Below are 24,046 nucleotides of genomic sequence, written 5' to 3' on the forward strand. Positions count from 1 at the left end.
TTGCGCGATCCGACCTTTCGGCTCCGACAACTTGAGGAGGCAGGAGAGTGCCTGGTTGTCGGTGAAGAAGTGAAACTTTCGACCCTCCAAGTAAGGTCTGAAATAGTTTGAAGCGAGGAGTACGGCAAAGGCCAGGAACAAGAGGAGCGTTCCGAGGCGCTCTCGCCGCATTGTCTTTGCGGGCAGTAGCGATGTTCCGTGGTGTCCATGCTCCATTGTCGCATCCGTACCGAGAAGGCAAAGACCTTGAATGAGCAAGAGGTGCGGTGGTCAGTTGGGCTTGGTGAACGCATAGTGCTTGGAAGCAGCGCGGGAGATCTCCGGCCGAAGCAAGAGCCCGGGCTTGAACCTGACGCTGTAGCTCTCTGCTGAGGCCGTGGACGACCAGAGGCACAGCCGACGTGTCGGGCAGGACAGGGTCTGCTATTTGTAAAAGCCTTCGCTTTTCAAAAAAATACTCCAAGGGACTCCCGCCGCGGAACTTGAAGAAAACTGCCCTGTCCCACCGGTCTACCGCGTTCTCCTGGAATGAAGAGAGAAAGCTCTGCCTCCAACATTTCCAGTCGTCTTCAGCGTGGCCAGAGATGCGGAGCTCATACCAGCTCCTCGCCATCTTGGAGAGGAAGAGCCTTAAGTTCTTCACTTTATCCTCATTGGATCTCCAGTAATTCTTTTCACACGCATACTCGTAAAAGGTGAGCTATAGTATACCTAAAGTACGTTTACAATAGTCTGTTGCAGTCAGCCTCACGCAGAAACAGATCCCCGGACCCCGGGCTGACTTCACCCTTATGTCCTTTAGTCAATCACTCCAGCGACACATCCCACACTGAGGCACACACCAGACCATGACCAGGAGCTGGACCGCAACTTGCTAGGCCGCCTTCGCACCCTTTGGTACAGCCATCTCCTGCTACTGTAATCGCCAGCATCGCCTGCCGCTGTAGCATAGTCCGTCTGGGTCACCTCCTATAGCTGCCGTGTAACGTCACGCACACTGCTGGGCCAACTTCACTGATTCTGCACCTCGCTCCTGGCTCATTCTCACTGCCCATGCTCCGCTCCAGATACACTGCGCCACCGATTGTCGGCACCTTGAACTGGAACCCCGGGACCGTCCATTCCGCCTACAGGGCTGTCTTCTCTGCTGAAGATGTCCCGATGGCTGGACTGGACTGCGTGGGAGGAAGGCAGTGCGAATTCCCGGCAAGCTTGCCCGCGAATCAGTGAATATCACCCACGAGAGGCCAGTTGGAGTAGAGGCAATGTGACAAAGCGCCAGAAGAATGCCGTGAAGCTCCGCAGAGGTCGATGGCATTTGATGGGACAAGCGAGCACTCAGTTGGACATGTCCCTGTGGCATGACGGCAGCACACGTAGATCCCGCGTTCTGAGTGGATCCATCTGTGTAAAACTGCTTCCTATCGCTGAAGGGGGGGGGGAATATATATTTATTGAAAGGAAAGGTCTGCCTATCGCTGAAGCTGTCAATAAGAGCAAGGCTATTTTGGTGCAAAACGCGAGGAGATGATGATTTTTTTCTCAGAATGCCTGGAGCCTCGAGGTAGACAACAAGCTGATGCAGAGTCCTAGACGGGATGGTTGTCCGACACGTGAGAGAACTGATGTTCTGAGGCTGGAACAACATAGAAGGGACAAATACATACAAAGGCTCAATTTGCCTAAGAAATTAACGATGAAAGATGAAAGTCACTGAAAAGGTTAGCCAGCTGTAGGAGTCGAACCCACATCTTCTGGATTGCCGGTCCAGGGCTCTACCAATTGAGCTAAGCTAACACGTCTTCTCAGCGACTTCCAGGGTGCGTCATCTGAAGGGACAAACCAGCCACTCTCTCTCCCCCATCCTCCTTTCACTCTTACATTTTTGCTCACTCATACACACATTCATACGACGGGATCGACGCAGGCGGCAATCCAGAAGATGTGGGTTCGACTCCCACAGCTGGCTAACCTTTTCAGTGACTTTCATCTTTCATCGTCCGACACGTGTTTGTGTTTCGGGATTAAAGCTCGGTGCGGCATTATTGCACGATGTAGGTTTGAAGATTTCCTTTTGAGGATGGACCGAACCAATGGGTGACGACGATGTTTCGTTACCAAGCGGGTGTAGTGGCGCAGGGATTCCTGAATCCTAAATATTGAGAAAGGAGCTTCCCACGCTTCTGCCAAAGCTGTGACATTCGAGCCGGCTCGAGGAACACCTAGGCACGCTTTCACGCTCCTTGCCAGCACACTTTGTAGGGCTGATTCCAACGTCAGGCAGATACTGTTAAGCACAGGCGCATGGTATGCCAACATCTGTCGGACAACGGAAGAATGCAGGCCGGTCATAGATCCGGCAAGCCATCCGCGGCCGCGGCCTTGCGCTTGCGGAGGCGGCCATCCGCGCGCTCCTCTTCTATGGACGACATCAAGTCAAGCACGTACGCTGTCCATAGTACAACGGGAGGCATGGAAGCCGGACATTTCTTGCAGTAGAAGGTGGTTGGTCTCGAGGAACCAATTCATGGGCGCTAGAATATGCGCTCCATGACTTTGCACAAACAGCTTGTCAAACCCTCAGCTTCGAGCCATTATGAGACGTCACCACTCTTCTTTCGTTCGAGCTATCCAGACACGACGTGGTCTTATTCCGAAGCAGGAGCCGCATGCATTACCGGATATCCCAACGTGCGCTCTACAGACTCTTGACGAAAAGGTTTGACGTACCTGGACTTCCGGGAAAGAGGGATATACCGAAGCAATGTTCTCTGCCAGTTCAGTCCTGAGTTATTAAACAGCACCCCAGGCAGAATACAGATTTTCAAATATAGTACTGCCCTCGCCCTAAAAACGAAGAGCATGGGATCAACTATAGTGCTAGGATTTCTTTGTATTGTTGACTCTTTTTTTTTTTTTTTTTTTGAGACGGGTGGGCTACACCTGGAGGTAGTGCAAGACCAGGGCAACCCTTGACAGTGCCGAGGCGAGCTTCAGACACACTGTCTCGGGTCAAAAATAAGATTAATATCGTGAGTCCAAATAGGGCTCGTATCAGATATTAAGCTGATAAGAACAGAAATGATTTTACACTTTATTTTACATTTTATTTACACTTTGATCTTAGCCAAAAGGCCGAGAAGTTGACTATATGTTTGTTGACTCTCGTGCAAGAGACTGCACTTCTTCAGGTGAAGAACTTCTTCACCTGAAGAAGTGCAGTCTCTTGCACGAAAGTTCTTGTTCGAATAAATATTAGTTGCTCCTAACCGTTTTTCATGTTACGTGTGTGATCCCCTCTTCGCGGGCTCCTTGACAGTGTTTTATTTTGTTTTATTTTTTTCCCCTTTTCGACGTATTTGTTGACTCTATGAGATGAGTCACAGACGCCAGGATCTTAGAGGCTAGATTTTCACGTATCGTGTATTGTCACCAAGTGTCGTGTGACGGTATTCTAAAGATATGTCGTGCGATTGTTATCGCGGAAGCGAACGTCGAAAGAGCGAGGCGGCTGTCTCACACCACCTTTGCTTCGGCGGCTGAACTTCCTGGTGTTCTCTTGCCACTCCGCAGAGTTGTACGTATCGCAGTTACTCGTAATCATTTACTTGTTTCAGTAATTTTTTTAACGTAATCAATTAATTTTGTGAGCAAGTCATTTTCCAAGTAATCCGATTACAATTTTCGGTAATCAATTACCGAGTAATCGATTACTTTTTTAACCTTCTGTCAACAATGGCAACCCTTTTCAGCGAGCCAATCTGTTCTTCTGTTCCACCACGAGTTCGACTGAAGCAATGACGCAGAGGTCACTGTGACACCCGCCTCTAGTCCACACGTGTTACAATTTAAAAGTAACGGGAAAAGTAACGCGTTACATTTTTAATCGGTAACGTATTACATTTTCGATGAAGTAATTTGTAACGGTAAAGAATTACTTTTCGCGCAGTAGTAACAGTAATTGTAATCAATTACTTTTTTCGAGTGACGTGCACAACTCTGGCACTAAGTTGTATCCACTCCCGATCCTCAAAATACTAGGCCTGTTGCGCTCAAGTTTGCTCGGCGACGTGAGCGCCAATCGGGACCCAAGCGGGAGCGGGAGCAGTGACTGGTCCGCACAGCCAGGCAGCCAAGCATTATCGCGGTTAAATATGCCGCCTTTCAGATTGCCAGCGCACGGCAAACCACAACACAAATCGGGAACACAGTACTGTTGCGTCATTGGCTACCATAACAGATTCCAAAACGTCAAAAAATAAGCTTTTATCGCTACCTCGGAAAACCTTGGGAGACAGAAAGGCGGAAAGCGTTAATTGCGTCTGTATACACCGTAAAAACGCCGCGAAGTTTCCGCTCTGCATTCCACCTGGAGATAATGTAGAGTTATACCCAAACCACTTCCCATGCCATTTACTTGGATATATCACAAATTCTGCCAAACAATTATTGCTTTCTAACATAACGCATGCAGATTAGAGGGGAATATGAAAGGCTTACTGTAGGCATACTCCAGCCGGTTCTTCTTACTGCTATGTTCGAGGGTCTTCGTGCAGCGTGACGTTTACTTCGAAAAAAGCAATGACCTTACTTACTTACGTTCTCCAAGAGACCCGCTATGAAGCTACCCCCTGGCATTTTTGTTGGAATGCTATAATGGAACACCGTGCGTGTCCCTCTCATGACCTTTAGGAGATCAAATAGATTCTCCGTTTGCTCTCCCGTTACTACATTGTCCAAAATGCCGTTCAGAACCTCTTTACAGTCCCACTGTAAGGCTCCCCTCTGTTCAGACTCAAGTACCTCACCGAGTGGACAAACTATGCCTGGGTACGCGTGAATGATATCACCAGGCGGTTTTCTTCTTGCAACGGGGAGACATTTGGTTGATATACCTGTACAGGTAAACATTCCACAAACAAGGAGAAATATATCAGATGCAAGCTGTTTATTACCAAGAGCAAAGCATTGTTTTGAGGCACCGTACTAGGTACACTGTACAATACTGGCTGATGAAACATATAAAATGCTGAAGGATTACCATTAAAAGAATAGCCAACGATCAACGATGCAGCAGGGTACAGCAGCAGCATTCAGTAGAGAAAGATCATTGGAAAATGATCAACGATGCAGCAGAGATGACTGTAGCCTCGTCAGCTCTAAAAATACAATATGAAAGGCCTGCACCCGAGCTCGGTCTAAAGGAAAGCACATTGTCCATATTATACATACGTACTCGGAAAAAAGTCGGCGATACCCTTTGTCATGTCACGCCTGCGGCTTTGAGCTTGGCTTGCCCCTCTTTTGTGGCTGCCCGTACATGTCGCGTCTTCTTCCTTGTTCAGGTAGCAGCAGACTGCTGCCGCGTGCTTACATTTTCCCGCAATTCCCGCTTTACAGGTACACGACGCAACATAAACTGTTCACGGGCACTTGGACAGCTGTGATGGAGAGGTACCGAAATCGAGATAAATCAACTTTCAGTGCGTGTAAAATGTGCATTCAATGTTTTTCTGATCAGGTATATCAGTTTGATGTACAGTTAACAAATATTACGTACGATCACGCCGACTCACCTCGAACCGGATGTTATAAACCACGCTGTCCTTCACTTCTTCCGAGATGCACTTCGCTTTAACGACGATTTCGTTACCGTCCGATGCTTCGTCGACGCCGAAAACATTGACTAGTAACTGGCCCTTCCAAAGGTGTGATTCTCGGAAAAAAATCGTCAATGGCCTCCAGCTTTTCAGACCCACGCAGGATGCGATACATCGCTTGTTTGCGCCAGAGCGAAACCCGCGAAACCGAAACACTCTTGAGTGCGGACCATTGTTTCGATTTGCTTCCCCATGCGGCGCTGATGGTCCGCTGATCGCAACGCCGCCAGGTCGAGAGCTGGGAACTGGGAAGGAACTGGGGTACCAATCTCCAACTCCCGGATAGCTGTATAAAAATCGCTGACAGCCCATAACTGGATGTCAGCGTTCGGAAGCTGGAGTCGCAAACGCCGTACAACATCAACACAGGCACTGTATTGATGAAGCAGGACTTCGGACCTAGGCCTATGGCTCTCAACAAACCACCTGGTAGCACATCCCAGAAAGTACTGGACTAATGCGCACGCTGGGGTGCAATGCCTCGAAATAAACGCGCGACTGAAGTGCAAGCTACTTGTCGAGCACCACCGGCAAGGCTAAGCCGCCCCGGTCACGTGTACGGTGCAAGCGGGACCTCGCGACCCACTCCACCGAACCGCCCCAGAGGAAACGGAACGCGTGTCTAGTGATGGCAGTACGAATTAGTGGTGGCGGCGTGGCAACGACTAGAAACCACAAGCGACTGTAGTACCAGGCCACTAGCAGATGAGCGCGAAAAGTGATGGGTAAATCAACAAACCTAAGCTGCCGCAGGACAGCTCTGCAACGATTAAACACTCGTGGCCAATTTACGCTAGATATGCCAGTGCAATCAAAAGTCACACCAAGAATTTTGACTTCTGGCCTCACTGGAACACAGAAAGGAGCCCCGCAGGAAGGCTAGAGGTCCAAAAACAGTGCTGCACTTTTTTTATCTATTCAGTCGATCTATTCAGTTTTGATCTATTTTGATGTCGAAGGTGTATTGCCATCAAGGAGGATGTCGAAGGAAGTGTCATGAGATTGTTATCCTGGAAGCGAACGTTGAAAGAGCGGTGCGACTGTCTCACATCGCCTTTGCTTCGGCAGCTGAACTTCCTGGTGTGCTCTTGGCACTTAGTTGTATCCACTCCCGATCCTCAATATACGCCCTGTGCAGCGCCTATAGGGGCGCCGTAAGCGGATCCCCTAGCGGGAGGAGCAGACACTTTTCCCGGGCCTCGAATAGCACGTGTATAATATTTACCGCACCACGCCCGATGGCGTTATCGTGAAAGACAATGAGGTATGGCTTCTACATGTACAGCTGGAGTGTCCATACTCGCGTGCAGTGGACCACAATAAAAGGACATTATATATCCCTTACCTAGCTTTCGACGGGACCCAGAATGCAAGCTTATAGGAGCATTGTACCGCACGCAGGTGCAGCTTTCACTATACATCTTCGAAGAAGCGTCTTTCCTTCACCCCCAGTGTGAGAGACTGAAAGAGCACTATGTCGCCTCATGCGTCCAAGATTAGCTCTAACTTGCGGAAACAAAACAAACACAAATGTTGAAAGATGAAAGTCACTGAAAAGGTTAGCCAGCTGTAGGACTCGAACCCACATCTTCTGGATTGCCGGTCCAGCTAGGGCTCTGAGCTAAGCTAAATCGGGTGACCCTATCGCAACTGCCCTTATCTCGGGCTGCATTTTCTGTTTTCTTGTAATCTTTTCCAGGACGCAAGAGGCGATAGTGTGCTCTTTCATCCTCTTGTACTGGAGGCGAAGGAAAGACGCGCCTCTAGAGATGCGCAATGAATAAAATAAAGAGAAAAAAAAGGTGTTCCTTAACGGATTTTTTGCGGACGATCTATCGAACGGATTTTTGTTCTGAAAACGGCTTTGGTATCTGGTGACCGAAAAGATCAGATGTTCTCATTGGAACAACTTCGTAGCGTTTATAATCAAAAAGTTAATTATTGAAAGTTAATTAAGACATTGCCTAAGCAGTCTGCTAATGCCCTCCTAGGGAGTTCCCTTCAGCATATGCTATTTTGCGATTGAGTTCATCTTGGAAAAAGTGACGTATATATCTTTAAAAAAATATGGTCACATTTAGCTGGGACACCCTGTATGGGTTTGGATTCAAGAAATGCTGTTTTTATACGTATTCCACAAAACAACAAGTCTGTGTTAAAGTCTTGGGAGATGAGTTTTATTTCACGCACTTTGTGCACATCCTTAGCAAATCCGCTATTTAACTGAAACTACGGCCTTTTTAAAAGTGCTCGTTGCATTTTATGTACACGGTACGATTTTGCTTAGTGATACAATGTAATGATGTGAAGACCATTGGAACTGCTATAAATGTCTTGTAATTAATAATTACGTGTTTAGTATTTGTTTTCTATCGTAGGAATTAGAAAATCTGATGCAAGGTTCCTAATGTTTGTTCAAGAGTAACACGACTGCGTGGAACATAGGGCTGCACAAAATCGCGATTAAAAAAAACAAACAAATAAATCGGATTCATTCGATTTAATCCACTCTTTTAAGTCTCCTTTCTACCGGACCATTTTCCTCATAACCGTGAAGTACGACGATGTCATAATAATTCGTAGTGATTTGTACATCGCATTCAATTTACACCCCATGACACATATACGTTTACAATACAAAATACAAGCTGAGATTTTACGGTACACATTGTGGAGCCCTCATTAATATTACGAAGTAATTTCCTTTCCAAAGAAAATTAGGTGGTAAAAAAACAATTAAGTCACGATTAGCACTAGTGATTAAAATCGCGTTTAAAATCAATATGATATAAACCACGCAACTCTGATGGTACATCAAATGAAGAGCGCGCTTATGTTGGGAATGTAACGTAATGGAAATGGTTAAATTCCATTTCGCCTAATCCGCATTATCGGTTTAAAGAGGCGGGAGGGGTGACTGGCGTTAGGCGAAATGGGACTGCTGCGCAATCTCATTAGGCGAAACGGGACTGTCGACAAGTGTGCGTTACTAACATGAACCGCCCCGATAGTGACGTCTGCAAGAAATGAATAATGCGCTCGTGCGACGACAACCTTACGTCGTCCAAAACAAGGACCTTTTGCATTTGCTAACGAAGGTGTGTGCGATGCCACAAATAATAAAATGAATCGATTATTATCGAGTAAAACGTTCTCGTTGATTCATGAATGGACGGATGGATGAATGATTAGCGGAAAAAGGGTGATAAGTTTCCATACAGACTGGATGGACCTGCTACAAATGGACCTGCTACACTCTTAAAACTAAACTTCACCGCATAGCACGCTCTGCGTCAACGATTGCCACGTACAATAGGGTATTCGTTCCTGATTCGAAGACAGCGGGGGCGTACGCCTGTTTGTGTCAATCTGGATATACGATAACTGACACAAAAAAGCGTACGCCTCCCTCTCTCCTCGAATCAGGGGCCCTATTCCGAGCTACCGATTGCGCGCGACCGACACTGTCGGTAGGCGAGGATCGCTCGCTCTCGATCGACCTTGTGGGAACGACCCATGCAACTTTTGATATTCCGACGGCGCGTCTAACGATAGCGTGCTTGAATCGCGAGGTGCACCGCACGAGCAATCGAGCTGTTTGCAACCGATGGCACGTGATGCGTGATGTCACGTATCGACGGCACCGAGCATTTGGTATTTCCTTGACTTCTAAACGTGTCGCTTGTGAACGATGCTATCGGCTGAGTGTCGGTGCACGAGCGATTTCTCGGACCCAGTCGTTTGGCCTGTCGAGTAGCCAGAGCATTCAACGGAGATGGCTGCAAGTTACTTCGCGTGGCTGCTATCGAGGCCAATGCAGTCGGAACCTATGTGCACGTCGACCTGCCTTCATCGCTCTGTGAGGCAGAAGCTGCCTCGGGCAGTGCCATACAAATGATCGTTGATGCGGACTCCGAGGCCGGCAGTGCCCGTATCCCGAGTCTCCTGCATCCCGGTCGTCGCCACTTGCCTAATCACGGAGGCCAGCCGCTCCTCCAGCTCAGAGAGCGATTCTTTCGGTGGGGGACCTGTTCCCGTCTCCCGCGTGTGTTGTGAGATGCGAGCTGCCTTGACTTTGGTGGCGCTTTTCCAGTTGGTCCACGTCTAAAAGTTCCCATTGAACACAACTTCAGTGGGATATTGCAACAAAAACAACATATATATTCTGATGATGCAGGGGGGCGATTTTGCACTCTATGAGTGGAAAGCTACCCCATAGCTAGGGGTTCTAATGTGAGTGGTGACAATGATGAGTGATGACAATGAGAGATGACGGGAATGATCGGAGCGGCGATGGCGATGATGAACGTGATCGTAATGGTGGAAATGTCCGAGAGCGCTGGTGGGGTCATAATGAGTTCTTTAGGCCTGTCGCCTCAAAAGAGCCAACTACAAGACGTAAGGTCGCCCTGGGGTGGGCCGCGGTGTCCCAAGGGCCGATGACGGGGATATTGCAGTCGTCACTGCTGCCGCGAATTTTGATATTTTTGTTGGTATTTCGTATTTGATACTAATTTACGCACCTTTCTCCACCTCTCAACGGGTTTCACTGCACCACCGCTGGCGTTCAAACGTGTAGCCAGCTCGCACCACTCCCTATTTCTGTCTTGCGATGTGTAGCCAGCGGACAGCCCACCCGTAGAGACATTACGGTGCTCCCCCGCATAGTCGAGCACAATGTGAAACTGCTCCAAGGTGGGACGTGAAGCGCGTACCGGTGAATCCATCGCAGATAGAGGAAATTATACGAAAAAAAGAAAAACAAGCACAGCTTGTTTCTTTTTTCTTTTTTTTTTTTGCGTCGTCTTTTATTGCCTCCCTAGCAGCACAATGTACTGAAAGTCGAGTGCAATAGGGGTGGACGTTATGTGTCTTATCAATGTTCTTTAGTTTCACGAGCCTGTTCAAGGCCTTCCACCTACCCGTCCACCCCTATTGCACCCGACTTTCAGTACATTGTGCTGCTTGAGCTATGTTTGCTTTTATCTCAAATGCACAAAGTTATATTTGCGAACGCGCTCGTGCAATCGCTTTGTCGTCGTCATCTCGGATGCGCGTGACAGTGCCGTTGAACACGTCGACGGGCTGAACGATAGTAAATAACCCAAACGCGCGATCGTTAGACGTAACCCGAAATACCAAAAGTGGCAGGTATCGTTCCCGCCGCCTCGATCGCTTCGCCTACAGACACCATCGGTGGTCCGGAACTACATGTGGTAGCTGCTCAACGGATTGGGAAGTTGTCAGTGGTTCCTTTGCCTTTGCCTTTCGCACCTCCGACTGCTTTTCACTGCATGTATTCACTGTCAGCCGTGGAAAAATTTGCTACAGCGGGAAGCCGCTATAGAATGTAGCAAAAAAAAAAAATCATTACACACGTTGCTAGCTTCTGAGGGTCAGAACCAGGCGGCAGTCGTCTTCTGGTGGTGAAAAAATTGGAACCCGAGAAATTCACCATGAACCCCCCCCCCCCCAATTCACCAAAAACAAATTCACCAAAAAGAATTTCACCATGTACCAGCTGGCCTGCACCCTTGCCCTTTTGCCATTGTCTTTTGGTGGTTCGTGTTGAAAGTTGCTCTTTTTCACGTTCCCTTCTGCTGAGCTCTCCCCGCTGAACAAGCGTGCGCATCGGTCAAACGACAGGATCGTTCACGCGCGGCTCGTCTGGAAGCACTGGAATACCAAATTATCGGCGTTGTCGTTCGATGACATCACACACCACGTGCCGTCGCTTGCAAACGACTCGATTGCGCGAGCGAGGCACCTCGGAATAGGGCCCCAGAGGCGATAACCCTATCATTCGTGGCAATGGTTGACGCAGGACGTGCTATGCGGTGAAGTTTAGTCTTGAGTGTGTACCACTTTGCAAAATCACTAGCAGGGACACACGTTTTTCGTGCGGCTCAGGGAATTCGACTTGGAATGAAAAAAAATAAGAAGCAGATTTTTTATTTTTGCTCACTTAAAAAAAAGAGAAGAAAGAAAGAAAGGAAACTCTATACTCGTGAATAGAGCGGAGGGAACACGAAGGCATGGCGAAGGGTACGCCGTGACCAACCAGATGGTCGTCACGTGGTCCCTGTGCACGTGATTTGTGACCATAGGTCGGCATTTTGCTAAGAATTCATTCAACATCACATCATGGTCAGTTTTCCGCAAAGCCCATCACTTCACATCACCGTCATACACCATCACATCACGAGCCCGTAACTCAACTTCAACCTCAGAATTCATCACTTCATAACCCATCATTCAACTTCAACTTCAGAATTCATCACATCAAAACCCATCATTCAACTTCAACTTCAGAACCCATCACATTAGAGCCCTGCACCATCCGCGGATGGAAGCGGATATCCGCAAGATACTTGCGGATTCGGATGAAAATTCCGAACTTTCTGCGGTGTGCGGATCGGATGCGGATGGCGCGAGGTAGGATGCGGATCGGATGTGGATACGAAGGCAGCGGATCGGTAGCGGATCGGATGCGGATATACCGCGTGCTGTAATTTTTCCACCAGCAATTTATTTGTATTGCGCTGCGACAGCGAGCGAATGCTCGGGTTCACCTTTGACCATGCACGGCCAAGACGGGAGAGAAGGCATTCTGGCGTCTCGAACCGCGCTAGCACCGACGAGGTAGGGTTCCACGCGTTACAGAAGGCTCTCCGTAACGCGTTTGTTGAAATGTTTACCTTTGCTGGTCGTCGTGAGTCGTTCCGTGACAGCATGGAGGCATCCGAAATTATACCAACATATGCTTCCGGCGGTCTTTACGCGTCCTTCGAAACGTGCGGATTTTGCGGATCGGATGCGGATGGTGCGCTTTGGTCAGCGGATCGGATGCGGATGTAAACTGTTGTGTGTGCTGCGGATGCGGATCGGATGCGGTAACTGTTGCGCGGATGCGGGTCGGATGCGGATGCCAAAAATGTCATCCGCGCAGGGCTCTACATCACATCACATCACATCATTCAACTTCAACTTCAGAATCCATCACATCATAACCCATCATTCACCTTCAGAACCCATCATCAGAATTCAACTTCAGATCCCATCGCGGTTTTGAAGTTGAATTCCTATGATGGGTTCTGAAGTCGGTGATGGATTTTGAAGTTGAAGTTTGTGATGGGGCTTTGAAGTTGAATTCCTATGATGGGTTCTGAAGTCGGTGATGGATTTTGAAGTTGAAGTTTGTGATGGGGTTTTGAAGTTGAATTCCTGTGATGGGTGCTGAAGTCGGTGATGGGGTTTTTGAAGTTGAACTCCAACGAAGGCCTACGTGGGGTGTGCCCGGCTGCAGGATTACGACGCTAGCGTCCTGCTCGCCTGTGTTTGCGTGGGTTTCCTGGTAGTGGCAGCGAAAGCGTAAGCGAAGGAGGGGTATGCTGTTTGGAGGGTGCGGTCAGCCTGCACTCGGTTGGACTTGGAAGCAGGGTTTACCAATGAAGGAGGAAAGGGAGGGATGCCACGTTTGACCTCCGCTGTCGCATGTGAACTGCGGAAGGTGTATTGCTTGCGCGGTAGGGTTGTTGCACGATATTGCGCCCGTTGTTGACAGATAAATGAGCGCATAGCACATTGCGCGTTCATGTGGCTTCGGGTGACCGCTGATGGGGTTTTGAAGCTGAATACCAACGAAGGCCTACGTTGGCGTGCCCGGCTGCTCGCTGCTGGAGGATTACGACGTTGGCGTCTTCCTCGCCCCTGTTAGCGTGGATTTCCTGGTAGTGGCGGCGAAAGCGTAAGCGGAGGAGGGGTATGCTGTTTGGAGGGTACGGTCGCCTTGCTCTGGGCTGGGCTTGGAAGCAGGGTGCACCAAGAAAGGAGGAAAGGGAGGGATGCAACGTTTGACCTCCGCTGTCGCAAGTGAACGGCGGCGGGAGGTGTGTTGCTTACGCGGTAGGGTTGTTGCACAATGTTGCGCCCGTTGTTGACAGCTAAGTGAGCGCGTAGCACATTGCAGGTTCAGGTGGCTTCGTACGATATCTTTGCCTGCCGGCACATTGAACGTTCATATGACTTTGTACGATCGTCGTGTCTGCCGGTACATTGCACGATCATGTGGCTTCGTACGTCTGGCTTTTCCGCCGTGCCATTTTTCACTCGTGACGCGGGGGTATTAGCTTCGGCATCGGAATACATCGTGACCAGCCACTTAGTATTACATGAGTTCTTGTGACATGATGCCTACTGACACTGGAAATAGCCGTCATGAACGAATTCAGGGACTTGTAATCACCTTCGCTGGACATATGTTTTTACTCTAATTCTTTCATGAAATACACCACTGCAGTGGTTTATCCGGAATCCCAAGCAGGGGGCGTGGCCATTATTACAGCTACGTGATAACAGCTTTACACGTATAATTACCGACAGGTCATTACAGCTGAAACGGCAAGCCCCCTTTTTTGCAGGGGGTGTCGCCAGACTTTTTTCTTTGGGGTGGGGGATGTCACAGGGATGTATCATGGTCTGGATATATCACTGACACCAAAAACTGAGAATCTGTCCTCGGAAAAGTGTAATCCATTGTATTCTTTTTCCTCCGAGGAGGGTGTATACGGACGAACACTAAGTGAATTCTTAACGACAGAGGCGTTTGGACACATGTGTAGCGGAAGACGAAGAAGACTGGGTAATACATACAGAATGTGAGACGCAAATTGAAGTGAAGACTGCAAGGAGCCCGGAAGACCACCAACTTATAGTCCATGAAACAGTTTCTTTTCCTCTCTCACAATCTCTAAATAAATATGTGTGGACACAGTTCCCACGACACAACAATTCCCACTCTTACCTGTTTTTATTTGATGTTTGAAACAACCTCTCATCATAATCACTTGACAGTAGTGTTAGTCACTTTTTGAGGTAACTTCGCAAAAGTATCATGAGCAAAGTTAGAAATCTCTATTTCGCTTCACGTCCAAGCAGGCACGCGGGCTCCTTGCTTTTTATTTTGCTGCTTAAAAATCCGACGACAGTGACCCCGCCTCTTGCACGTGCGCGGCGCCAGCAGCCTGTCTGCTCCGCCTTGTTGCACCGCGATGTACTGGATGTACGCAAACGCAATTCCGACGTGCTACTGCAGTGGCGTATCTAGAGCTACCTGCGCCCATGGCAACATGGTTAACATGATGTCCTTGGGGATGCGTTTTCGTGCGGTCCGCACTAAGTTTCACACTACAGCGTCTCTAATAGCGGGGCTCTAGATCATTTATGAATGTGCCAGGTTGAGTGCCCGACCTGGCACATTCACACCCGACCACATAATGGCGCCCCTGTTCACCTGGCGCCCATGGCACCTGTCCACACCTGCCACACCCTAGATACGCCACTGTGCTACTGAGTTAGGTCACAGCAGAGCATGGAGTGCATTTTTTTACGGGGAGGGTGATAAGGCCACTGGCAACGTTCTATGAAATGTGCGCGGAAAATGGGAACTCACAGAACTTGGAATTCCAATTCTCACTTTGTGCCCAATTGACAAGGTATATTCGGAACTCCGCTCCTAACTTAATTTCGGCATGGTAGCAAGAACGTTCATTTCTCACTTAATTTCATCTTGATAACTTGAAGGTTGTAACTTCATTACATATTTAGCTTAATGACGTAACTCATAACTAGCAACTTTTGGGTGGTAATTAACTTCCCCGCCTCTGCTGAAATGTACTTTATTGGCGATGAATATCTAAGAAATAGCAGCTGCGTGCTCTGATGGAACACTTGTGTCCGATGGATGCTACATGCATGCCGAACACATAATTCCCCAAAACATGACCTATGCACCTCAGATAAATAAGAGACCTATAGTGACCTCTGTGTGTTACATTTAAAATAAAAGACGTCCACAAAAACAATGCCAGCCCGATCTTGTCCTATTTGGATCCCAATCACACAAAGGAAAAATAAGCAATCTAAGAAGACACAAAATAAGCCGAATAAAACACACTTCGTCAGCACGGCAGCAATCTACTGTCGTCTAGTAAAACGCGCGTACGCGTCCGAAGGCGGAGGCTCAAATCCAAACCCATCCAGTATACATATACACGCACATTATAGCTGTAGGCGAGCAAATGAGTCAAACAGAACAACCGCAACGTGCAGACCGCGCGACCGCAGAACGCCAAATCGCATCTCGATCTAATCTACCGCTCACATTCGCAACATACAGTTGCCTCCGGCTACATGACATTGCCCTCCGCGCCCCACTGCACCAGAGAGTAACGCGTTCCAAACACTTCCCTCCCTGCGACCGCCGATACACAACAAGGGAGGGGGAGGGGAGGAAGTCCGCCAGGCATCTGCAGTGTCAGGCCCGTACGCCCACACCAGACACGAAACGCGAAGCGTTTATGTGCGCTCTGTGCACTCCAATACACATTTGCCATTCACTCCGCACGCGTTCGCACAAGTAACAGTCACGACACGTGAACGTCAGACTTCATCTTCAACTTCATCTTCAAAATTCATCGCGCAGACTTCAGCTTCAAAACCCATCCCGCTGACTTCCCCTTAAAAACCATCGCGCTGACTTCAAAACCCAACACACGGACTTCGACTTCCAAACCCACACACGCTGACTTCAACTTCAAAACCAATCACGCTGACTTCAACATCAAATCCCACCACACTGACTTCAACTTCAAATCCCACCACACTGACTTCAACATCAAAACCCATCACGCGAACTTCAACTTCAAATCCCATCACGCGGACTTCAACTTCAAAACCCATCACGCGGACTTCAACTTCAAAACCCATCACGCGGACTTCAACTTCAAAACCCATCACGCGGACTTCAACTTCAAAAGCCATCACGCGGACTTCAACTTCAAATCCCATCACGTGGACTTCAACTTCAAATCCCCTCACGTGGACTTCAACTTCAAAACCCATCACGCGGACTTCAACTTCAAATCCCATCACGCGGACTTCAACTTCAAATCCCATCATAGCCCTTCATTCAACTTCAACATCAACTTCACATCACATCATAGCCCTTCATTCAACTTCAACTTCATTTCACATCATGCCGTTCATTCAACTTCAACTTCACATCACATCATGCCCTTCATTCAACATCACATCATTCTCTATGAGGTGATGGTGAATGAAGTCGGTGAAGTCCATCATGAATGAACTCGCCGACCTATGTTTGTGACAGACCTCATTGGTTTAGCTCCCAGATACGAAATATAATAGGTAAACTGACTTTTGCCAGCACGCTTGAACAGAACTAGCAAAGGGATAAAGTTGTTATGTGGAGACGCGTAATTAACCTTCACATCCCGACAAAGAATAACAGATTTCTCGCATTTACTTTTCAGGAAGTACTAAAAAATGCACTTAACGGAATGCTATGCTCGAATAAAACCAACGAGGTTGTAAAGTTATGTGAAGATGCGAAAGTGACTTTTGGCAGCACGCTAGTGGACCGCCTTCTTGCATCACGTGACACGGATCAGTAGGCGACGTGGGACTGTCTGCAGCGTACATTAGGCCAAATGGGACCCCTTGAGTTGGAAATTTGTGAACCCCGTAAGGGATTGCGAGCTAATCCGCTAAAAAGCATTAGGCAAAATGGGAATAGGCGAAGTGGGAATGAATGTAATGTTGGGTGAATGTAATGAATGATGGAATGAATGAATGCTAGCAATGAATGTAATATGTCTCGTTCCAGTCTTGTTTTCTTTGTATTTTGGCCAGTGATCTGCAAAGAGTTGTGCCGGTTGCCTGCCGTTCCGTTCTTATGCCGTATGTCAGCATTCCTTTCTCATATTTGGTCGGATCAATTAGACGCGAATAGCGTTTGATCCCTTCATCTTACAGCCTTACTTTAATTGTTCTGTTTTCTTTATTTCTGAGTATCTCGGCACTGTATCATTTTGTTATGGAAATAAAATGTACTTTACTCTGCTCAGTCATCGCAGCTCGGCGTCTGCGTGCTGGTTTAGCTGAACCCGGAATGGCTGAGTCGGTCAGCCTTGAGGTTACCGCTCCAGAGCTGGAGCCCCCACGTCCTAAGAAAGAGTCGCAAAGGTGTAAACGCCCCAGAGAGGAGTTAGAGGACGACGATCGACTCTTCTTGTGAGGACACAATTGTTCACGCTCAAGACGAAACTCTTCTGGATCCTGATGCAATAGAGGAGATTGAAATTGACCATCGGGCCCTTTGAAGTGGTAACATATAAGACGAATGGACCTACGGGAATCCCCATAATCTTCAAAAGCTAGAGAAATATTTCTGGAAAAGACAACCCCAATCTGATTGCGAAGGATATCGTTCATGCGACACAGGAGAAACATTTTATCCCATCGGATCACACAAGGAAATATTGTCATCAGTGTGCCCTCTGTGGAGGCTCTGAAAGCACCGCCAGCTAGAAGTCTCCTGCAGTTGTCAACTGTGGCTGGAGTCGACGTACAAACTTCGGTACCCGGATTCCTACTTACGATCAATGGCAAGGATCCAAAACATCCCAACCTGGTACTCGGAAGAAGAACGAGTGCAATACTTTCAGCCGTACTGGGTTACGGCAGTATACGACGGGAAATTGCCTACGAGAGAGAAGACGATGGTTCATCCGAGTGGATTGGCATCAAATGGAAGGCCGGCCACAGGGCAGGCTTCCTGTAGCATCTCAAACAGATTCGAACAACATTCTGAATATCAACTCTCGCCCAGCGACTAAGGCTGTTTAGAGATCGCTATACGTGTCCGTTTCGCCATGCAACAGTCCATGACACTGGAGAGCCGCAAGTGGGAGAACAACACGAGGATGTGGACACCTCATAGGTTAACATAGAACTTGCCATTGTCCACCCGGAAGAGAATGTCAGAGGTCATCCAGCGGGAGTGAAACTCAACTGCTCCAAGTACGGCTCGTTCCCTACAAAAAACTCTGCGAATACCAGCGTTAACTAGCCGAATCTCCTCCTGCACACTGCGGCTCTGCTGCGCGTGCACTCGTCGACAGCGTGAAATCCACACTTGGTAATTGATTTCGACTACCAAGAGCACAAAATGCCGCCTGTCCCGCTGCGATACTAGTGTTCCTGTTCGTGTAAAGGAGCCTACCTCCGTAGGTATAGCTCTCCTGCTTGATGACAATACAGCCGCCTATCCCGCTGCGAGACAGGGAGGGAGTACAGACCACGAACGGTGCTCCACTAAATGTCCGTCAGGCTATAGAGGCCTGCTACACGATGCCACAGGGTACCCGGCAACAAACTAAAAGCATGTTCTGCTGAGCCCCTGTATATACTCGCAAAAGGGACATCCGGGGGACGTTACCCCGAAACGGGAAAAACGCTCATGCAGCGGCAAGACGTCATGCGCTAAGCGCCGCGTGTACTACCATCGAGGCGGAAGACCAGTCACAAGGACTGGCTCCCATATAACTATATCTCAACAAGCTAGGACTAAACCTAGAAATAGTGCAATGCCAACTCCTGCTTGTGAAATCACGTCACGTCAAGGATTGCTGTTCGTGCTTGTCGTCGCCATGCAACAGACCAAGACTGCGGAGAGTTGCGTACTGGACAACAGCACGAAGGAAAGTAATGCTTAGTAGTGAACAACGTACCAGCGCAGTGTGTGTATTGGCATCGAGGCGGAAGGCCGTACCATATAGGCCCTACAATTGTTATTCCGGAAACGAACATCGAAAGAGCGGCTGTCTCACATCCCCTTTGCTTCGGCAGCTGAACTTCCTGGTGTCCTCTTGGCACTAAGTTGTATCTACTCCCGATTTTCAATATACGCAGAATCCTTTTCTTTGTTTCGAAGTTTCGAAGAAGAAGCGCCTCCGGGGTTCTTCTTCTTCAATATACGCCCCGTGCAGCGCCCATAGGGGCGCCGCAAGTTCGCCTAGCGGGAGGAGCGGACACTTTTCCCGGGGCTCGGATAGCACGTGTATAATATTTAGCGCACCACGTCCGATGCGTGTTATCGTGAAAGACCATGAGGTATGGCTTCTACATGTACAGCTGGAGTGCTCATAGTCGCGTGTAAAAAGGGACACAGTGGACCACAATAGAAGGACATTATATATCCCTTACCTAGCTTTCGACGGGGCCCAAAATGCAAGCTTAAAGGAGCATTGTACCGCACGCAGGTGCAGCTTTCACAATACATCTTCGAAGAAGCGTCTCTCCTTCACCCCCAGTGTGAGAGAGTGAAAGAGCACAGTGCCGCCTCATGCGTCCAAGATTAGCTTTAACTTGCGGAAACGAAACAAAAACAAATATATCGGATGACTCTATCGAAACTGCCCCACTCTCGGGCTTCATTTTCTGTTTCCTTTCAGTTTTTTTCCTGATTTTTTTTTTCTTTTTGAACCTGATCAACGACTCTTGGAGACGCGGTTTTGTCCCTCCGTCATGGAAGACGTCGCAGGTTGTGCCATGCAGTTCCGAAGCTGTGAAAATCACCTACACAGTTGATGTCGTTTCGGCCCATCAGCCTTCGAAGCTGCTTATATGTAAGATAAGGCTTATTCTACACCGAATAGAGCGGTCTTTCGAGTCCCCGCGTCTCCCGCCTCCTGAAACGGTAGGTTTCAGAGTTACCAAGGTCGCGCCCGAAAGTCACGGTCTTGAGGGGATTACGATGGTCTCTGAAAGGGACGCGACTTCCGGTCCTAGTTTTCTTTCAATAGGAGGCAGCGAACAAATGCCCATCCGTGGAACCCAGCTCTCCCCTTCCGATCTGTTTCGGTTTCAGCCTGTCTACCAACGTCATGATGACGTTTCTCGGGTCGAGGTCTATTACTGGGTGCCGCGCCTGTCAGTTCGAATCGAAACTAGGGTTGCAGGATAGGCATTGCTGTGTTCACGGGCACATGACCGTCAGAGGATCGCGCCAGGAAGACTTTCTGCTTAGTCATCTCTTCGTAGAAATTTGGATTAGAAGCCCTCGAACACACACTCTCACAAAGACCACGGGTACAGCGCGTAACCCCGGAGCTTCCAATCTCGCGAGTCAGAAATCCTGGGGGCGGGTTCCTGGCGTCCCAACTTGGAGGGGGAGTTACATAGGGGAGGAAAGAGGTGCGGTCTGCCTGATTAGAGTCACTAAATCGCTATGCCTGATCAGTGAAAGCCGCAAGTTGCACCCCCACCCAGACTGGTCGCTCTCGTTAGCTGATTCTCGGGCGCCAATCAAAAGTACTGTGCCACCTGACGTCACGAGACGGCAGGGGCCGCTATGCGAGGTCGCACTCTTTTAAAGCAATTTTCTCAATAGACCTCTACCTGTTTGTAAACGAATGACGTCATAATGTTCGACAGCGCCACGAGCTTGGTAAATTTGAACTACGTTCAATGCTAGTGGCGACCAAGGTCGCGCCCGAAAGCCACGGTCTTGAGGGGATTACGATGGTATCTGAAAAGGACGCGACCTTCGGTCCTACTTTTCTTTCAATAGGAGGCAGCGAACGATTGCCCATTCGTGGAACCCAGCTCTCCCCTTCCGATCTGTTTTGGTTTCGGTGTGTCTACCAACGTCATGATGACGTTTCTCGGGTAGAGGTTTATTGCCAAATGAAACGTTTTAGGTGACAGTTCCAAATGCTTTCCACGCTCTCTTAATGTCTTCTGCCGACATTAATGTAACAAAGGACAAACTTGTCATTTCCAAAATGTTTAATACATGATGAAACCGCACCTTGTACAGAACTTCACCGCAATGTCAACAGCGTTATCCACCATCACTGGTGAACGGTACACAACATACCGCTCGAGCAAGAGCTCTGTCCAATTATACATGCATCAGTGAAAAGATGGTGAGGTAGCAAGCAAGTGGATGATAAAAACCTATTAATGGCAATACCCCTCAAGACAGAAGGGTGGCAAGACCCACACACATCCTTTTTGTCCCTCGTCTCAGGGATTTTGCTAGCATGGATACATACATAAGAGTCCTGCGGCCTTTGGCAAGATGAATGATATAGCTTAGAAACGCGTACATTCAAAATCTAAAACAAATGTAGTCGATGTATAGTTTTATGCACAACGTACTATATGAAATGCCCCGAGCCCTTGTGTTCGCCCACCTAAAAAGAACAAAAATGTGGTTCACGTTGGATAGTGCCTTGCTCGTTGTGTGATCACAAGCTGGCAGCACACTTTTCTGAAAAGAACTTTGATTTTCCTGCGTAGGTTTTGGTGGAACACTTCATACATATACCGTAATTTCTTCTTAATGCACAGAGGAAGAAAAAAGAAAACCTAAAAAAAAGTAGCTAGACTCAATCGGCACTTTGCTGGTGTTTGGACCCTGTAACGTACATCTAAACTGGCAAAAAAGAGGGGGGGGGGACATGGAAAGAGCACTTCCACAGCACACAAAGGAAATATGTTCCTGCTAGTCCTAGACCGAACAAAAAAACACGAAAAAACAAAACAAAAAGAGAACAGGTAATGCTCGTGGGCAATGCAATAAAATTAAAATATGCCATATATAAAATGGAGATAAAATTTTATCTCCTCTTTATGTCTTTCCCTTAGACTTGCTTGCTGGCGGATCGTGTTACCCGTCTTTGTGCTCCCTGAAAATAAGAACAAGAGATAAAAGGTTTCAACCCGTATCAGGATGCCTAACAACTCCGCACTCTCAGGGGACGATGCGTTCGAGCTAGAGCACTAGAAAAACAGAGTACCGCCAGCCTTTTCCCTCGCCTCCGCGATAGCTATTGGTCAATCCACCCACGTGAACCGTGATTCACCATATCCCTTCCATTTATTTATTCATTCATTTGGATATACGTCGTTTATGTAATGCTGCCGTTGATCACTGGCACTGCTAACTAAAACATTACAGTTTGACGTCGTGTGTTTTTAAATCATTATTGTATAACTGAGATTATACTACCGCTACCTAGGAAAACGTTTTTTCGCTTTGTAATTGTCCAGGTCCGTATACCTGCGCGCACAGTAGTTTCTGTACCGTCCAGGATTGTGTGGCACAGGTCATCTCACGCAACTTTCCATAAAATTGAATCTGTCGCAGAGCGTTAACGCGGCGGGCCACATTAGTGTGGAAGGGAAATGGTGGCATTGCTTCATGTGACGTTTCACAAAATGTTTCTTGTCACTTAAAATGGTCTGCATCTTGGCCTGGTAGTCGGTCTTGTCTAGAATGACGGTCCTCTCTGTGTCCCCTGCACCGGGGTTTTATCGCTTTTAGGTTGAAATCTTCTCCCTAGTAGAAATTTGGGCTGGAATACCAAGTGAATTCATTTGGGAAACAAAATGGTCTTAAGTGGTCCATTTCAAAGTGGAGTGTTTCCACTTGACTGGCAAATGGCTTCCAACTTGTTCCAACCGTGCTCCAGTTGGCCAGCAAATGGAAATGGGTAATGGCGCCCCGACCTCCCTGCCTGAGTTGAGAGGGAATCACCCACGTAGTCAACATAGATGCTTCTCCGGACTTCTTTAGCCGCTGTGAACGGATCTTGTATAGATGACGAAACCGCGATGTGGGATAAACGTTCACATCTATTCGCCCGGAGAAGTTCGTGTGTCGCCACCTCGCGGGGAGTAGCCCGTGACGTCACGGATTGGACGCGAGGCAGGAAAGCAGACGACGCATAGCTCTTGAGTACTTGTTTCGCGTGTTCGGCGTTTGCGTACAACTGTGCTGGTACAACTCTGATAATAGCTTGACCCACGCGTGAAATAGAGAACCAAAAGGACGTGGACGAGTAAAAGGAGACAAAATTTCATTTGTATTGTAACACCTTCACGGGTTTATTAATAACGGTAAGTCAGCTGCCTATACTATAGGGATCCACATCCGTATAGCAGTCATTCCATAGCTCTGAAAACCGTCCTCGAGAGGGTCTCTTTCCTACCTATCCTGCAGGGTACGCACCACATTGTCCGGCGCTTTGTTACCCATCACTCCGTGCCCCCCACGGTCTTTCATATCCCTGCTTGACGCATTGTCTTTGAGACAGGATAAGGACCTACAAAGGGCGAACGGGAGCCCGGTAGGCCGTTGCGCACCAGGACGAATTCTCCGGGTTGGATGTCTGGAACGTTGGAGTTGAAACGTTTGTCGAACTTCCTTTTCATGTTGAGCCGGTACCGTTCACGTTCTTCGGGACTCTTCATCCTTTCGTGGAGCTGGACGAGGTGAGTGATATTGAGAAGGTTATCCGCCGGGAGGAAGGAAGAGACGCTGGAGGCAGCGAATTGGGGGCTGCAACCAAGAGCGGAAGTATGGGACCGCGGTTGTGGTGCTCAACGGCACCCTGCGGGGCACATTTCCACCCGCCGGCGTAGCTTGGTAGACTGCCAGGTAGTGCTTGATGTCTCTAATGACGCGTTCAGCCAAACCGTTGGTCGCCGGGTGGTAGGGAACGGTTGGACGGAGA

General features: G+C 48.4%; 1 pseudogene; it reads right to left on the reverse strand.

Moving 5' to 3' along the window:
- Nucleotides 1–2,927: 2,927 nt before the first annotated feature.
- LOC135380095 (U2 spliceosomal RNA) lies at nt 2,928–3,147 on the reverse strand (annotated as a pseudogene).
- Nucleotides 3,148–24,046: the final 20,899 nt, after the last annotated feature.

The sequence above is a fragment of the Ornithodoros turicata genome, chromosome 1 (assembly GCF_037126465.1).
Source record: "Ornithodoros turicata isolate Travis chromosome 1, ASM3712646v1, whole genome shotgun sequence".
NCBI classification, from domain to species: domain Eukaryota; kingdom Metazoa; phylum Arthropoda; class Arachnida; order Ixodida; family Argasidae; genus Ornithodoros; species Ornithodoros turicata.